At 36.9% G+C, this 14,583-nt stretch overlaps 1 long non-coding RNA gene across 1 annotated transcript; it reads left to right on the top strand.

Moving 5' to 3' along the window:
• Positions 1–6,046: 6,046 nt before the first annotated feature.
• On the top strand, positions 6,047–9,339 carry LOC121987760. The gene is made up of 4 exons (XR_006113719.1): positions 6,047–6,375; positions 8,063–8,116; positions 8,235–8,410; positions 9,136–9,339. It is a non-coding gene; the product is annotated as an uncharacterized LOC121987760 (long non-coding RNA).
• The last annotated feature ends 5,244 nt before the right edge of the window (positions 9,340–14,583 follow it).

The raw sequence follows: 14,583 nt of genomic DNA, 5'->3' as shown, positions 1-14,583 counted from the left end.
GAATCTCGAACTCTAGATCACTGATTGTTTCATTTGTGGAATTACTAATAAATCTTTGAATTATTTTTAATGTGAATAGAAAAAAAGATATTAATGTAAATTCATTTTAGACTTCACCAAAGTTAGTTAATATAGTTAATAAAGAGGGAAGATTTTTAATAAAATAATAAGATAAGGATAAATTTAAAGAATCAAGAATCCTCTTATAATTTATAATTTAGTAGGTGAAGAAAGAGACAATTGAATTATTTCTATCAAACATTCCTATTTATAATAGAAGACGAGAGAATTGAAAAGTGAATTATTTGATATTTTATTTCTATCAAACATCCATATTTATACAATAGATTAAGCTGTATAAAAATAGAAAAATATAATGATTCATCAATCAACAATCAAATCAAATGAAATCATCTAGTATAACATCTTTCCTTAGATGATTGATAGAGAATCCAACGTTGCCTCATTAAAATCTTGTCAGTAAAATCCAGTGGAAAAAATCTAAATGAAGGAAAAAAGAGTACAGTAATAGATAGATACTCTCCTTGATTTCAATCACTAAAATTTTTTTAATTGAAGGATCTTTATCTTACGCACTAATTTCTTAGATGTTGACGTCAACAATATTTTTGTGAATAAATCAACTGTATTATCTCTAGAACGAATTTGTTGAACATCAATATCACATATCTTCTAAAGTTCATATGTAGAAGAATTTTTGTGGAATAGGCATTGTTCTATCCCCTTAGCTTTAATATAGTCTCCCTTTAGTTGTGCAATGCAGGCACATTATCTTCTAATATAGTCGTTGGACTATCTTTAGTTGTTGTTAGTCCGGATGATTTGTGAATATCTTCATGGGTCTTAATCATATACATTCTCAACTTGTTTCATGCATTGCATTAATAATTTCATATTGATTTGACAATGTCATTGTTAAAGCTTATTTTACTGACTTCCATGATTTAGTAGTGTCTCCTCGTGCGAACACATAATCTATTTATATGAATTTGAAAGATAATCTGCATATGTATATCCTACTAAAGATGAATTTGTTCTTATCGAATAAAATAACCTCATGTCAGTTACACCATGAAGGTAACAAAATATGTGTCTTACACCATTCCAATATATTTGGGTTAGAAAAGAGCTATATCTTGCTAGAAGGTTAACAAAAAATGTAATATCTGGGTGTACGTAATTGGCGAGATATGATAATACACTAATTGCACTAAGATATGGTACTTCTAACCCAATGATTGGTCCCCGGGGCCATGGTGCCGGGGTAGGACATCCAGGTTGTCTCTCAGGCACCCGCGGTTCGAACCCCAACTATGACGTATTTGCAGGAATTTTTCCTCCAAATGGGAGGCGTAATCAAAGGATGCTGGACTTCTGGGCTGGCCGCCGCGTGCGCTTCCCGATTTACCCTGGTGGCCGGTGGAAAACTTCTGTGGGACCGGACCGGTCACCCCGAGAGATAGTCAATGAGGCTAACTGGGATTATCATTTTTTTTCTAACCCAATGATTGGCTCCGGCCTACAATGCAGTGGAATAGCGCCAAGTTGTCATCCAGGAATTTGTGGTTCGATCCCTAGTTACGATCCATTTACAAGAATTTTTCTCTAAATGGGTCGTGCAACCACGGGATGTTGGGCTTCTAGGTCGCTTACCATGAGCGCTTCCAGATTTACCTTAATGTCTTGTGAAAGATTTTTACAAGGTCGGACTGGTCACCCCGGGTTCAGTATTAACTGGTTCATATTTTTTTTTGAACTAATGACGTTTTCTCCATCTTCGAATGGAAGAAAATAATCTTTCTTAATATCAAGTGATCGAACAACCATTGGTGAAGGCAATGGATGTGGTTTATATAAAAAAACATTTTAGTATCTTTTTTGTGTATAAGAACTGATGAACAAATATTTCTTCTGGTAAATATGCAATTTGTAATTTAAGATAAAATTTTATCTTCCCAAATCTTTTATCTCAAATTTACATTTTAAATAATTGATAGTCTTGTTGCGCTCTTTGAGAGTCCCTATAAAATTTAGATCATCGACATATATTATCACGATTGTAAAACCCTTTTCAAACTTTTTTTTTTTGTAAAAATGCACCAACAAATAAGATTTGTATAACCTTCTTGTAGTAAGTATTCAAGCGATTGTACCACATGACCCTAATTGCTTTAATTCATTTAATATGTTTCCAATTTATTGAAAATATGGCCTTGGGGGTTGCATCATTTGCTTTTGGTGATTTGAATCTTTTAGGGATTTTCATATATATATCACCATCAAGTGAACCATATAGATATGCAGTGGTCATATCCATAACGCACTGTTTGGGAGGAAGAGAGGGAAGGAGAGGGAAGGGTAAGAAGGGGAAGGGAAACTTGAAACCTCGTTTGGGAAGAAGTGAGCTACGGAAAGAAAAGGTAAGGAAGGGTAAAGTTTAACCTTTCTTACCCATGAAACGAAAGAATTTCTTACACCCCGATTTGGGGTGTAAGGAAGGGTAAAGGGAATTAAAAAAAATTATATTCCAATTTTATCCCTGTTTTAGTAATTATATTAATTCTAAAAATCATTATTTTAGGTATTCTTTGCATCACGACGAAAAACACTCGCATTGCCCAACTGGCACCACCCAACGCTCACACTCCGTAAATACTGACACCGACTATGACGCCGACGCCGACTTTGATGTCGACGCCAACGCCGACTTTGATGTCGACACCGACTCTGACTTTGATGCAGACATCGACTTTTACGCAGCCGATGACTTCGACACCGACGCCGACTTTGGTGGCGACGCCGACTTTGATGTCAATGCTGACTTCGACACCGACATTGACTTCGATGTCGACGCCGACGATGATACTGATGCCGACTTTAACAAATGAGTTACAATTATTTGAATGCGTAAATCTTAACCAACAAATGTATGCAAGATGCACTGGGTTTTTGAATGTGTAAGTCTTTAATAAAAGTGAGGGTAATTTTGTAACTTTATATATTTAACCTTCATTACCCTCACTTTTCTCCCAAACACGGTAACATATGTGAACCTTCCCTCCCTCCCAAACAAGGAGAATATAAATACTTTACTTCCCTTCCCCTCCCTTCCCCTTCCGTTAATGAACCTTCGCTCACCTCATCCAAACAGAAGGTAAGTCGCATATCTATTTTTTCTAATACAGCCAAACTAATCAAGAATCGAAAAGTAGTGACATCCATCACATGTGAATATGTTTCTCATAATCGATTCCAAGTCTATGTCAAAAACCTTGGGTTACAAGTTGCTTTGTATCTCACAATTTCATCTTTTTCATTCTTTTTCGTATAAACACTCATTTATAACCTACTAAGATTCCATCTTTAGGTGTTCAAACTACAAATCCAGACTTTACATTTCTATAGAGATTCTAGTTCAGTTTATATAGTCGTCTTTCATTTTGGTACTCATTTCTTTCTTTACAATATTTGACATATTGTGGTTCGAGAACTTCATTACCTTGCATGATGTTAAGAGACATATTTAGAGCAAAAATAGCGTCAATGGTTGTATTGTTACAAACCCATATTTTAGGAGATATCAAATAATTTATTAAAATCTTATTATTTTTGGGTACAACATTATTCACATATGATTAATTGATTTCTTTTACTATATCATCTAGAATTGCTTCTTCTGTAACTTCTAATTCTTCATTTCTTGTACCTTTCTTTTTCAAGGTACAATGTCTTTCAAGCCAATTGGTCGACTATGCTTCTAGCATATTCTAGATACATTTACAAGTAGAGTAATTGATGATTTTATAGGGACATCGAGTTGTATTGGATAATCATTTAGTCTTACACAAATCAATGATACAACATATATTATGGCATGACCCCAGTAGAAGATGAAAGTTTTGCTTCCATGAGTAGTGGTCTATTAATTAATTGCAATTGTTTAATAAATGATTATGTTAGATCATTCTGTGTATAAACATAACAACTGAATGCTTAATTGAAATTTCGATTGACATACAATAGTCATCGAATACTTGTGAATTATTCAATTCAGCAACATTATCAAGGCAAATGGCCTTGATTGAGTAATCAGGGATTTGAGCTCATAATTTAATAATTTACCCAAGTAGTTTAGTGAAGGCTATATTTTGAGATGAAAACAAACTAATATGTGACCATCTAATTGAAGCATCAACCAATACCATGAAATATTGAAATGGTCCACATGGTGGGTCTATAATTCCACAACTATCCCTATGAATTCTCTCTAAGAAGGTTTGAGCTTCAACATCAACCTTTGTGGAGGAAGATCTTATAATTAGTTTGCCTTTTGAATAAGTCATATATGAAAAATTGTTAGGTAAAAGAATCTTCTGGTTCTTTAAAGGATGTTCATATGAATTATTTATTATTCTTTGCATCATTCTTGCCCCAAGATGACAAAAGTCGGTCGTGTCATAATATGAAGTATGCTTGTCAACAAACTTTTGATTTATTAGTATGTTTGTCTCAATTGCTTTTATTGTTGTACAATACATCCCAAAAGGGAGTGCATGCAATCTTTTTTTTTATCTACTTCTAGCTAGTTATAATGCAAAGATATTTAATATTTTCATTTAATATTTCAATATGATATCCACTCGGTGGATATCTTTAAAGCTAAGCAAATTTCTACTAATTTGTTAGCATAGAGTGCATTTTTAATATATAAGCTTGTATCATTTTGTAAAATAATTTTTACTTTTTCATGATCTTCCATAATTTTTTATGCACCCAATAATAAACATTATTTTCAACTAATGTTAACTCCAAAAATAACTTTTTACTTTGAAAAATGATGTGGATTGTACTACTATCTGCTAGACATTCATCTTGATATTTCATCATTAATATTAAAAAAATATATAAGAAAAAGAATTATAATTCTAATATAATTTCTGTAAGTACTCTGGGTTAGTTTTGATGTGATCAACTGAGTTAAGTTAGGTCTTGTGTATTTGATACCTTGTATCTGAGTGTGCAGGGAGTTAGGAACATAAGTCGAACGAAAGACGCAACAAGTGAGAAAGATAACACGGAAAGTGAGTCGATGGATTCAGTGCATCCAAGGAATGAGGAAATGTAGAAGAGTACACCGGTTGATAAGAAGGATGTGTGCGGAGTGTCAGAGGAACGAGAAGCCGGGGAGGAAGCCTGCTTGAGGAAAAGGTCGAAATTGGGTTTGGATGAACTCAACTTCGGATCATCAAAGAATCACCCAAGCAAGCGGAGTCCAGAAATGATCAACTCAGAAGTTGCCCGTGGAAATGTGAAGATTCGGGGTGCCTCGGATGTTTTGAGGCACCTCATATGATTAGCTGATGAAGTTGTCTAAACGAGACCTGAGGTGCTTCAGTTGTTTGGAGGCACCTCGGATGAATAGTACTTGAAATGCCTCTAATGTCAAAGAGACATTGTGGCACGGATAACGTTTTATCTAGTTGGAGGCACCCCCAAGTGATATGAAGTGCCTCCAATGCCAGTCAACGGTCACTTGTGACCAGAACGCTATAAATAGTGCCATAAAGCTAGGAGTTCAAAACACACCATCTCTTACAATTCTATATCTTTTCTTTGAGATTCCAACTGTTGTAAAGAGATTCTCCGCCTCTGATGTTGTTGAAAGAGTTAATTAGTGAGCTTTCTATTATCTTGAATTAACGACCACCTAGGTGTAATCAATATTATAAGAAAATTACAATTACACAACACTTAAAAGACAATGCTAAAAAGCATTGTCCTTTTTTTCTTTTACAATGCTTTTAATGAAAATTATTGTCTATATTTTTTATTTTTTAAAAAAATAATACTTTTTCAAATAAGCATTATATATATATATATATATATATATTATTATTATTATTATTATTATTATTTTTTGTCAAAGACAACACTTTTCAAAAAGTATTGTCTATAAATATTTTCTTAATATTTATGATAACTATGTTTTTAACACCTAACTTCCTCCGCCAAAACCTTCCCTCCGCGAGAACTCCAAAACCTACCTCAAAACTCATCTCCACCGAAACTCCACAAAAACCCATCTCCGCTGAAACCTTCCTCCATGCCTCCTCCGCCACTTTACCGCGATGGTCGCGACCTTGCCTCCTCCACCACTCCGCGCCGCCAGCGACCTAGTTTTCTCCGCCACTCCTCCACGCTGGCCACGACCTAGCTTCCTTCTCACAAAGGGTTACAAGAGGTTTCGCCGTTCCTAACCGCGAAGCCGTCCTTTGCACAAAGGGGTCTCGACATTCCTCACAGAGACGCTGTTCCTCACCGCGACGCTGTCCTTCACACAAAGGGGTCTTGCCGGTAATTAAGAAGCTCTTCAATACAAGAATAGATGTCTGCTTTTCCTTTTCTTGTTGAGATTTGGGCTTGTTGTTTTGGATCTGTGTCATAACTGGCACAGTTAGCTAATTCAATTATTGTTTGTCTTCCTCCTCGTCTCCATTGGCCATGTCGCCCCTTTTCTTCTCTTGTTTGTGGCTTTTCACTTGCCTTGTTTGAATTCTTTTGCTTGCCAAATGATCTAGAGATTCTTGATTGCCTGAGGAGTGAGCTATATCCCCCTACCAAAGAAGAGATCGCCTAGCGATGCACCTTTCACACTTGTTATTCTATCTGAATCTAAAGCATGCCTCGAGAAAGTTCTGGGTAGTCATTTACTATTTAACGCTTCTCCGACTGTCTACGACCATTGGATATCTAGGGTATAATTCCCACACTTAAAGTGGCCTTGCGATTGCATTCATTTCCTACTAGTAAGGCTTCTTTACTATGCAGATTATTCCTTTTTTTCTTTTTCAAATTTAGTTTCTGGAGAGGAATGACATACGATTTAGTTGTTGAAATTTATTGCTGGAGTTCATTGCATAGAACTACATTCATAGAACACAAGTGGATCTATAAGACATTTTGGCCCATTCTACATTCAGAGAGTTAATCTATGTTAAGTGGGCAAAGTGTTTGTCGTAAGTGTTGGTTTTTTTCATTACATTATTATGCTAATGGTTATGAAAATCATGCTTTGAAGTTGTACTTGCTCTAGTTATTCTAATTCTTGTATCCAAATATTTTACTTGTCAGTAGCATTCTTCTTTTGAATAACATGAACCTTGAGATAAATCTATATTGCGACATGATGTGTGCACAAAAATTGTTGATTTGTTTCCTGAATGACTATGCTTGATTTGGCCTTTAGCTTACCCTTGCAGTCTAATGCCAATTATAATAGGTAGCATTGATATAGTGAAACTGAGAAGTACAACCGTTGATTATTTTGATTTGGATATTTGACGAACACTATTCTAAGTTTGTTGCTCTAGAAATAAGGATAAATGGAACTCACTTAAAGCAAAAGGGGGGAAACAATCTAATCTAATTTCCTCTTCAACTTACTTGCCGCCATTAGTTGGAAGTTAATGTTAGGAAAGAAACCACAAGCTAGGAAGTTTTTTCGAGGAGAAATCCTTATGATTTGATTCTGGGTTTTTAATTTATGGGAAATGACCTTCGTGCATTTACTCATTTAAATACTTCTCTTAGTGCATCACATTTGAATATTTATGTCAGTATATCCCTCTTCCAACAAATTTAAAATTATGTATTTAACTATATGTTGCACAGTAGTTGTCCAAGAAGGTAAGAATTTATTCCTTGACATTATTTTCATTATCTAAGATATTCTTTCCTTTACTTTGACATTTCTATTCTGATACATTATTTGTTATCATATTCTAATTGGTTAGCCTCATGTTTTAAACTCTGCTGACACAATTGTCAGTTGCTTTTGTGCTAATTTTGAGTAGATGTTATTATTTAATGACAACATATTAACTTATAAATTGTAGATATTTTATCATATTCCACCAAATTATTTATATATATTAATTTTGTCAGTTGCTATTCTGCTCATGGTAAGAAATAGTTGCTCATATTATTTTTTTATAGTATTATATGCTATGTGCACTTCTAAAATCTAGAGTTGAATCACCAGACTTCCTTGAAAAGCATGAACACATCCAACCATCTGTTTACCAAAATATTCATGGTAAGCTAACTTGTACTCAACCTATTTATTTTCTAATAATTTATTCTTAGAACTCGTTTTATTCATTAAGTTAAAATGTTCTATTCTGTGACTGATTGTTAATAACTCCTCTTCGTAGGTGATGATAATGCATCATGGGATATGGTCACTGCTAAAGATTTGTGGGATGATAAGCATTTTGATGGGAAGGATGACGTTAACCAAGATGATTATGTACTTGTTAAGTAAGAGGACATAGTGGATGGCGTGGCATGCTTCATGGCTACTTATCTGCTATCGCTAAAGCAAACTAAAGTATGCCTAGATGGAAATCTTATAAAAAATTATTTTATTTGTGTTACTTAGTAATAGTTTTCATTTTTAACTATTTGAACAACTTTATGATGGAGTCCGCTCATTGCTACTGTTTGGTATTGCAGGAATTAACTCCAAATCTTATGACAAAAAAAAATATACAAATGATATTGCTAGATTTCTTATGTCCTCAGAAACTTGTTTACATATACATGGAAACAGATCTTATGTTAGCATACATAAAATTAGATGAGAGATTCTATTTATTTCCAATCGCAGGAACCAAGCTAGATATTTCAGAGGATTCTCATGAACCTTGTTGACATTGCAAATAGTCAACAAGTTCCAATCATGACTCACGTATGCATGATCATTGTGATTAATTACAAGAATTCTCCTTCCTAACTTAGAAAGTATTTTTTGGTAGAGAGCATAATCTAAAAAATCTTAGTAAGAATAAGATAGTCTTGTGCAGTGTTTTTTTATGTTGAAAAAAGTGTGCTTGTTTACTTGTTTTCTCAATTCCTAAATAAATGATTATCTCAATGATAGATAAACTTCTAAATTCCATGAAGGTCCTAATTTAAACAAAGCAATTCCATTATTTCAAACATACTAGTGATATATGTAAGTTACTTCATCTTAATTATAATGTAATAATTTAATGTATTGATTATGTGAGTTGCTTCACTTTAATTCTAATGTAATAATTTTCTTCCTTGCAGATGAATGTAGAAAGAAACTGAAAATGGAGTTTTTTTTTGCTAAGAAGGGCACTCATATTTTCCAAGAAGATGTAATATTACCAGAGAGATTCAATCCATGCAGAGTTTTTACTTTTGTATAGACTTAACATTGATCCAAAGTTTGTAGATTATGTATACATATTTTATGTTTGAATTGCATGACACATTTCTAGTTTGGTTAGTTGTACTATACTTTCATGGTATTTTAATTGATCAGTTGTGTTAGAATATATACTAAAAGCCTAGTTTTTTGTAAATATTTATTTTGAAATAAAGAATCATATTGGTCAAATGTCTACATTTATATACTAAGTGTAGTTGTTCAATTAATTTATATTGTAGATAATATGGTGTGTGGTGCCACACATAGAAGATCATGTTATCAATTCCTTATAAATTATAAACAGTAGCTCACGACTAAGATGGAAAGGAACAAACCATTGGAATAGTCGTAGTGTAATTTGGTATTAGTTTATCTTAACTATAAAATTATATTAGTATACTCTGAGTATATTGAGCAGGACCATTTAAGGTAAGTTCTTTTTATACTGACTGCATAACAGAACAAAACCTTTGTTATTATGGAAGTATGTGCTCTTAATCCTGATACAATAACAAACACATATATTTAGTATTTATTTCTTTGACTTATCAAAGAGTGTGATTTAGTTCAATAAATCAATAGGCTCGATAAGTTGGGAAATGATATTATTTATAGTGTGTGCTGTTGATTATAAAAGGAAACTGTGTCCTAATAATCTAGGTTGATGATGTCCTCAAGAGAAGCTCATAAGGATTGTCATGTAAATTCTGCAGGTGGACTTAGTCCGACATGACGATAAGGTTGAGTGGTACTACTCTAGGAGCTAGATATTAATTAAGTGAGTTGTCAGTAACTCATTTAATTAGTGGACATTTTATATCTTAAACACAGGGAGACTAACACACTCATGATAAGAAGGAGCTCAAAATGTAATTTGGGATTGGTGCGGTAGTTCAATAATAATTCTTTAGTGGTATGAATTATTATTGATGAAATTAAGTTGGGTGTTCGGGGCGAACACGGGAAGCTTAATTTCATCGGGAGACCAAAACTAATTCCTCCTCTCGGTCCTTATCGTAGCATCTTATTTATAAAGTATTATACCCACCCATACCCACCTTAAGGTGGCCGGCCAAGTCTAGCTTGGAGCCCAAGCTAGGGCCGGCCAAACCAAGGTGGGTTGGTTACATTAGGTGGTCGACCCTAGCTTGAACCCAAGCTTGATGTGGCCGGTCATAATGAATTAAAAGGTTTTTATTTTTTAAAATCTTTCTTATGTGGAAGTCATGGTTTTAAAAGAGAGTTTAAAATTTAAATATTTCCTTTTATAGTTTTCTACAAAAGATTAAGTGAAAGGTTTGATATCTTTCCTTATTTGTAGTTAAAAGGAAGATTTTAATTTTTGATAAAACTTTCCTTTTTTGTAACCATCCTCATGATTTAAAAAAGAGTTTTAAAATTAAATCTTCCCTTTTATAGTTTCTACAAAATATTAAGAAAAGATTTGATATCTTTCTTACTTGTAGATTGAAAGAAAGATTTTAATTTTAGAGAAAATTTTCCTTTTTGTAAATCATCCACATGTTTTAATAGAGAAATTTTAATTTATAAAAGTTTCTTTTTATAACCAACCATGAAGGGAATTTTCAAAAAAGACATTTTTATTTAGAAATTTCCGGAAATAAATTAGGAAGTTTTAATTTTGTGTTTAAAACTTTCCTTTTTTGGAGGGATTAAGGTGGTCGGCCATATATAGTTTGAAAGGGAAATTCTATTAAACTTTCCTTTCATTGGCAAAGAGAATAAGGAAGTTTTAATAAAACTTTCCTTATTTGCCAAGACCAAGGAATATAAAAGAGATGGTAGAAATACATGGTCGATTGTAGAGAACTCCAGGGGCCTTCGTTTCCGATCAGCATAACTTTTCTGGCGGTCCTGCGCCTTTGACATCCTCCGTCTGATAGTACGGATCAACTCTATCTCCTGTTGAGCTCTATGAAGCCCTAGCAGCTGGGCCTCCCCAACCTCCTCCCAAAGGGTGGGTGTCCGACAAGGCCTACCATACAACACTTCAAACGGTGCCATCTGGATAGCCGAATGAAAACTGTTGTTGTAGGCAAACTCTACCAATGACGAATGGTCCTCCCAACTGCCTCCGAAATCCAATACACAAGACCTCAGCAAGTCCTCTAGAGTCTGAATGGTCCGCTCTGACTGTCCATCAGTCTGCGGATGGAAAGCTGTACTGAAACGGAGTTGAGTGCCCAAGGCCTGTTGCAAACTCTGCCAGAATCGGGACGTGAACCGAGGGTCCCCAACTGAAATAATACTCAAAGGAACACCGTGTAATCTGATGATCTCTCGGCAATACAGATCTGCCAATCGATCCAGGGAATCAGTCTTCCGGATCGCTAAGAAGTGCGCCTATTTGGTTAATTGATCAACAATTACCCAAATCGCGTCATGACATCGTCGTGTCCTAGGCAAACCCACCACAAAATCCATGGTAATATGTTCCCATTTCCACTCAGAAATAGGAATCCGCTAAAGTAATCTGGCAGGTCTCTGATGCTCAGCCTTCACTTGCTGACAGACAAGACATCTAGCTACGAATTCCGCGATATCTTTCTTCATACCGTTCCACCAGTAGGAACGCCTCAAATCCCGATACATGCGGATCCCGCCTGGGTGGATAGAAAATCGAGAGCGATGAGAGCCTCCTGAAGTAACTCCTCCCTGACCGAGTGAGATGGAGGTACGCATAATCGACCTCGAAAATATATAATACCCGCATCATCTCGGGTGAACCCTGTCTGTTGCTCGGAAGCTATTGTTGGTGCAACATTCCTCAGGTCAAGGTTGACCTGGTTGACCAAGCTTGAGTCTTGGTTTGGATTTCGATGTTTGACAATGCAAGGTTGATTGAAGAAGAGTCAAGTAGGTCAAGGATGACCGGATACTTGACTGGGAAGTCCTAACTGGGATGTTAGGCAGGAGGAAAATCCTGGTGAGTGAAGCCAGGTGAAAGACCTAGTGAGTGAAGCTAGGCAGGAGAAAAATCCTAGTGAGTGAAGCCAGGTGAAAGACTTAGTGAGTAAAGCAAGGTAATTGGGAAAGTCCTGGTGAGTGAAGCCAGGCAAGAGAAATCCAGATGGGTCAAGGTTGACCAGACATCTGGTGAGAGTCCAAGTATGTCAAAGGGATTGACCGGATACTTGGCACGAGGAAGAAAAGTCCAAGTAGGTCTTAGGGAGTGACCGGATACTTGGTAAGAAGAGAAAAGTCCAAGTGGGTCAAAGGGATTGACCAGACACTTGGTGAGAGAGTCCTAGCTGGTCAAGGGTGACCGGATGCTAGGTCTTATGTACCAACAAGTCATGGTTGACTAGATGTTGGTTTAGGGGGCTTTGGGCTTGGTTTTGGGCAAAAACCAAGATCTGGATTGATCAGCCGATTGATCCAGCAGGTTTGGATTGATCCAGCAGGTTTGGATTGATCCGTGGATCGATCCAGCAGATCTGGATCGATCAGTGGATCAATCCAGAATATCTGGATCGATCCACCGATCGATCCGGTGAGTCCCCGCGAACAGAACCCCTCTGGATCGATCGGTGGATCGATCCAGAGGTCCCAATCGATCAGTGGATCGATTGGGACGCTGCTGCTTCGCGCGATAAGCGCTGGATCGATCCGTGGATCGATCCAGAAGTTTTTCCAGAGCACAGAGGCGCTCTGGATCGATCCGTGGATCGATCCAAAGCCTCCCCGATCGATTGGGAGCATTCCAATCGATTGGGATTTGACCGTTAGCGTCGATTTAAGCCGCAGGCGTTCATTTCCTTCGGCAGAACTTCACCGATTCATTCCAGATTCATCACAGCTCCTCCCCAGCACTCTCTAAGCTCCTCACCGCCAGTTCTTGAAGGTTCATCCAAGTCAAGAGGCGAGTTGCAACGAGAAGAAGAAGAAGCTAGGGTTTTTACTGCATCTCTTGTAAGCTTTTGCTTATTCTTTACTACCCTTTCTTCTACTTGTATTGAGAGTCTTGTAGGGCTTCTCCGCCTTCGGTAGTTACCGAAAAGGAGTGTTTATTAGTGGAGGTGTGTGTGTGTGCGTGGATCCTTGGACTAGTCACCTCTTGTGAGGTGGATACCAAGTAAAATCCTATTGTTAGCATTGTTGTAGTTTGTTTCTTTGTATTCCGCTGCGCATCACTTTGAAGAAACAAGCAACGAAGCACGACGAGCACACGCGAAGCTATTCACCCCCCCTAGCTACTTTTCGGTCCTAACAGCTATCTGGCTGCCAATGAACTAAAAATACTTATCGCCGGCCTGGGTCTCTCAGATCCTCGTCCTAATCGACGACTGAGCAACCATAGTAACCAAAACACCTCACTCTGTATGTCCTTGCTCCTCAAGGCCCAACTTGGAGAAACCATGAATCAAGTCCGTGACTGAAGCTCGGTGGCAAGCCAAAGTTCCTCTGGATTTCCTGCTGAGTGCATCGACAACCACATTAGCTTTCCCCGGGTGATAGCTAATGGTACAATTATAATCCTTCAGAAACTCCATCCATCTCCTCTGTCGGAGATTAAATTCCTTCTAGGTAAAAATATATTTGAGACTCTTATGATCCGTGAGAATCTCAAAGGTAATGTCGTACAGATGATGCCGCCAAATCTTCAAAGCAAAGATGATGGCGGCTAGCTCCAGATCATGCACTGGGTAGTTCTTCTCATGCTCCTTCAACTGACGAGAAGTATAGGAGACTATTCTGCCGTGCTGCATTAGAACAGCTCCCAAACCCTGAAGAGATGCGTCAGTGTAAAGTATGAATCCATCCTCTCCAACGGGCAAAACCAACACGAGAGTCGTCACTAATCTCGGCTTCAGCTCCTGGAAGCTGGTCTCGCAGGCCTCGGACCATGTGAACTTCACGCCTTTCCTTGTCAGGCGTGTCAGTGGCATAGCTATGCAGGAGAAACCCTCGACAAAACGTCTATAATATCCTGCCAGTCCCAAGAAACTACGGATCTCCTATACTAATTTCGGCTACTCCCAGCTGGTGACAGCCTCGATCTTTTGAGGGTCTACTGAAATACCTTTGCTAGAGACCACATGACCCAGAAAACTGACTGAAGATAGTCAGAAGGCACACTTGCTAAACTTCGCATATAGCTGATGTCGTCGAAGAGTCTCCAAGACTGTGCGAAGATGTTGTGTATGTTCCTCCTCGGAATGTAAGTAGATCAATATGTCATCGATGAAAATGATAACAAACTGATCAAGATACTCCAGGAAGACACAGTTCATCAAATCCATAAATACCACTGGAGCATTGGTAAGCTCAAATGGCATTACCAAAAACTCATAATGGTTGTA

This window comes from Zingiber officinale, chromosome 5B (genome assembly GCF_018446385.1).
Source record: "Zingiber officinale cultivar Zhangliang chromosome 5B, Zo_v1.1, whole genome shotgun sequence".
Lineage (NCBI taxonomy): Eukaryota > Viridiplantae > Streptophyta > Magnoliopsida > Zingiberales > Zingiberaceae > Zingiber > Zingiber officinale.
The sequence above is the reverse complement of the archived record's forward strand: the minus strand, read 5'-3'. Positions and strand labels throughout refer to the sequence as shown.